The sequence below is a fragment of the Pinus tabuliformis genome, chromosome 5_2, assembly GCF_031772625.1.
Source record: "Pinus tabuliformis cultivar Carrire ecotype Pingquan chromosome 5_2, CPIR1, whole genome shotgun sequence".
NCBI classification, from domain to species: Eukaryota; Viridiplantae; Streptophyta; class Pinopsida; order Pinales; family Pinaceae; genus Pinus; species Pinus tabuliformis.
The window spans coordinates 147,571,748-147,576,838 of NC_142306.1; positions in this window are offsets into that span (position 1 = coordinate 147,571,748).

The window sequence follows — 5,091 nt, forward strand, 5'->3', positions numbered from 1 at the left end:
AAGGCATATGTTTGGTGGATGAGTATGGATTTAGTTTTAGTGTGAGGTTTTCAACTACAACTGTTGTAGATTCCTACAAGGAGTAGGGCTAGTGGTTCCTTTATTATGGGATTGATCAAATACAATAGGATTTGTAGGTGTATCATTGGTATTCAACTAGCACCTTGTGGTGCCTTTTAGTGAGGCATTAGAAATATTTTAGCATGCAAGTGAGGGTTCTATCTCTAATTTAGATCCTAATAAATTGGATCGGTACATACATGGACATAGTCATCCCCTATGAGTTCCATAGTACTATGGTGCATTATCATTGTGTCATGATGGTGTGTGTTATGTAACATGACACAAGTAAAATGAGGGGTTCAGTGGTGCAAAAGGGAAGTAGAGGAGGCACAATATGTAATTTGAATCTCGTCAATCAAATTCCAGTGGCAAGAAGGAATAGAATGAAAAGTGTCTAGAAAAACACAAGGAAAAATATGGGGCAATGGTGGAAGTAAAGGTTTTGATGTGCTCTTCTCGACAAAAGTGATATGAAATGGAGGATTCCTTCTGGTTCGTTACTCCAATGTTGAAAATATTAAAGAACATGTGAGCATATTAATTAATAAATATGCTTAATCTACCATAATTGCAATGGAAAATGGATCTCTTTAGATGATTTTGGATGTAGTAAAAGCACCAAATAAGAATCTGTTGAGGGCCCGGAAATTGGGTCAACAACAAGGGGGATACCCACCCGGTCCAAAACTTGGTTGGCAGCTCCTTGTCCGTTTGGTATAGCGGGTCCGACTGAGGATAATGGGACCAGTTTCCCAGTGTAAGGGGTGTGTGTGTGTGTAGAGTTTGATGATGCTGATCTAGAAGTAATTTAAGCTAATCTAATTCTAACTTCTAAACTGACTCTATGCTACTGTAATCTAACAAAAACAACACATCTAATCTACACCAACCCGGGGTAGATTTCCTCTATTATGCGATCTAAAAAGATTTCGAACAATAACTGGTAATAAAGATCATTCAGCTATCATAAGAACAGAAATCAATTAAGATAAACCATTCTGCATAAAGAGTTAGGCAAAACAGTTGTGAACAACATATCGCATAATAAGTTATTCATATGTCAAGCACAAATAAATGACTCCACCGTACAAAAGTGCCAAATGGTAACCCACACATTCATACATTAACATATAAACAACTAAAACTGCATATCACTCTTAGAATATAAGTAGAAATTGGTCAAGAGATAAAAGTACCATTTATGACTGATTTCACTCACAAACTTCAAGCAATAACAATTTATCTCTACTTGTTCTAACATCTACTAAGAGTACAGAAGTGCAACATCAGTAGCAGACATTAAAAATGCAAACATAAATAAATCACGATCCATCCATTTATCAAAACCTCCTCTGAGGGTGCAGAAGTGCATGTTCCGAGGACAAGTTTTTGACAAATTTCTGGACCCTTCTCCAATGCAATGAGAAGGATTAAAATACTACTACCTAATTCTAATAATAGTATTATTACAAAATTTTAGGATGCGGTTTTCAAACGACCGTCCTTTTTCTAATCTAGTTGAAGAAAAAAAAACAACATTCTAAATGAAGTCACTTATGAACTTGGTCCTTAAAGTTGCAAGTATTCAGCATAGGCTTGAGAAGAGTCAGCTGACTGATTTCTGCGCTGAGCTGGGCTGCGAAAACGGCATCTACGAGAGCTAGCGCTACCTTTTCGGCTGCGTTTGTAATGCATTTCACCGTCATCCATTGGCTGTGTGGTTTAACCAAGTACGTCCAGTAACATTCCCAATTCAACCTGGCCAATGCTTGGATTGCTTTCCCTTTTGCCTGCGCTTTCTGCTTCCATTCTATTTCCAGTTGCAACTTGTTTGGCAGGTACCCCGGGGTGGTCTCTGCAATTAAATTGGCCCTGTGTAAATTCTCATTTACACAGTCGATAAGAATGCTTGCCTGTGTTGCCGCTGTCTCTGCTGCTTGCTCCGCCTGCCTGATTTGATCGTCCCATTTATTAAAGAGCAACTCCTTATGATTTTCATTTATCCTGGGTGCACCTGCCCTTTTGCCTTCATCATCATCTTGCCAAGTCAAATATTCTGTCACCTTCTTATCATTCTGATCATAGTCACTCCGCAAGTCCACCACTTGACTGGTGATTTTGTCGCTCAGCTCACAATAGTGACTCCACTGTGATATTTTACGTCCCAACTCTTCTTGTTGCTGCAGTAGTTGCTCGTTCAAGCCAATAGATTCTGAAATGAATTCTGCCAGCTTGGGCTCATCTTTATGCATTTCTTGTAAAGTCTGCAATTGTTTTTCTTTCTCTTCGAGACTCCTTTGATAGCCTATCTGCATTTGTTGAAAGTCTTCCTGTAGTTTTTCGAGCTGTTTGGAAGCTTCAGTGTTAGCGTTGGCTTGTTGCAATTGTTGTTGTAGTAGCTGTATATGATTTTCTTGTTCCTTCAATAGTTGCTGAACTTCCGAGGCCTTGTCAATAGTTGCAGAAGCATATGCTCCTGCAATCTGAGACAGCTTCGTGAGATTTTCAGTCGGATTATTATTGGGGTCTTTCCATAAGACGTCCAAATGTTCAGCATCTTGCGACAGTGTATTCTCTAGTTTTCTTTTCTTTCTCTGTCTCCTTACAACTGCTTTGTGTTGGGGACTATAGAATACATCCAGTGGGCGAATTTCTTCTACGTTAAGTAGAAGCTCTGAAGGTGGAGTGATAGGGAGGTGTTCTGCTTCTGCGGCACTACTGCCTATGGTCGAAACCACTTCTTGCACCACCTGTGTATTATTCATAGGTGTTCTCGGGGCTTGCCCTTCAAGATTGATCAATTCATTGAAGGTTTCCCACTCTTTATCTAGCTCTGTTGTGACAAGTGGTGCTTCGATGACAGGAGGGGGAAGATTTCTTCGTGGGGAGGCGATAACTTGCTGTTGAGACATTTCACTTGACTAAGCTGTATCTTTGGTTGTTTCTTCGTTTTTTCCTTGGTCGTAAACAGACTCTTCAGGATGCTCAGATACTTCTTGCACGGCGTTGGACTTAGATCTGGAAGTGCTAGAATTTTCACTGAGGCTGATGCTTGGAGTTGGTTCTCTAGCAGGCAGTCGCAGCTTCTCTAGCGAAATACTGGCCAGCCTTCTTTCTCTGTATAACGTGAATTTTTGGAGGTCACCTGAAGACAACCTCGACTGAGCTTCCCGCAAAATTTCTTGGAGCGAACTCTTATTCTGAAACAGGTCATCAAACAAATCTTTCTTTCCAGAGAACACTCTTATCTTGACATTCGTTGTGAATTCTTGGGCCACATCATTTGGGTCGAATGGCCTCGCTGGGAATTTAAATAATTGAAGACACATCACATTCTCCACTTCGCCAAAAGCGTGTCCTACATCGAACAAAGAGAAGGCCCCACAAGTTACGGGAAATTGAGGCCATATGGCCTTATTCTTGTCCTTTAGGTATTTGGTTAGGCCGCCTTCAGAACAGGTTTGATAAGCGATTTCCCGAGCCAAAAGTTTATCAGGGACATATAGGGGTAGGACATGTGGAGGTACAGTGCTTCCAAAAACTCTAATGTAAGTAAACCATTCCTCCCCGAACCATCTCGCGATGGGGATGATGTTAATTTGTGCCTCGGGAGAGCACCTTGGGGGGTCTTTGTCATAGATTATTTTATATAGGGGCAAAATAAGCCCATGGAAAATCTGGTAGAAGTGAGGGGCAAACTGGGAATCCCATAATACCTTATGATAAACATGGATGGGCAATGGGTCTTGGGTAGTCCATTTCCAACCCATAGCAGGGAATTTAGATACAAGACAAACGGAATCCATAATATAAGCAGACAGATAAAAAGGAGGATAGACCCTTTGAGACAAGGATCTTTTAGACCGGTAATTGATAACGGCTGTGTATAGATTATCAAAAAGAATTTTGGCCCAATCTATAATGTCGGCGTTTGTGGCAACATCAATTAATGGTAGCCATTCAGATGAAAACTTGTTGATATCCGGCATCCCAAATAACCTACAGAGCATGGCCGCAACAAAACAATATGGAGAGGTGAGGGAACTAGTGCTGTACATACCGTTTTTATCCTTTTTTAGCGGCTCGTCTCTTCTAGACCATTCTTTAGTGGTGTCTGATAGATCTGGATTCTCCGTCGCGAACTTCATAACAAATTGTGCGTTATAGGTCGCTTGCGGTTCTGGAAGATGATACATAAGCTTCAAATCTTGCGCAGCAAACGATCCGACGAGCCTATATCCTTGAACTTTGAAATGTCTGTTGTTTAAGTCTGCATCATCCAGTATCCACTTGATCATATCCGTATATGGTAGAATTTTAGGTCTTGCCGCTATTCTGTGAAGAAATGAACATGCTAGGTCCTCTAAGGATGCCTCAGAAGAGCGCGGTGCATCCACGACAGCAGCAACCTTCATTATTCTAGGTTTTTCCTCTTCTAGCAGCATGTACATGCCTTCCCATGTTGATATCCCCGTGTCTCTGTTACAGGCCGTGTATGTGTACAGAGGCGCCATCTCCTTAGTCTTCTCCTTTGCTTCGGAGCTTTGAGCTTTATTTTTCTTTCCCATTTCTCTCTGCGTTTGTGTCTGAGTCGTCTTAGCTCTTCGTTCCTGCGGATTATGAGTGAAATGGAAATGACTGATCCAGAAAGGTGATGGGAGAGTTTTAAATGCAGCAGATAAATCAAATATACCACCTTACGTGAAGTAAATCTCTACCAAGGCACGCATCTTTAATCCACTTAATAACTGACAACTAATTCATTTACTATCATTAAAAGCGCATGATTTCGGGTCAGATTATGGTAAGTGGGTTTTCTTTGAATGGCGTGCCCGGAGGATTCGTACTGCAATGATTTATGATTTGCTGACGTAACCTTGTATATCGCGCGATCACTAATCGCATTATCGCAAATTGCAAGGATGTAGCATCGCAACGATCGCAACATCGCAGATCGCAGAAATTTGATGTTTGCCAAATCTAGCCGACCTATTTCTGCAATATGCGATCTAGCGATCGGCGTTATCG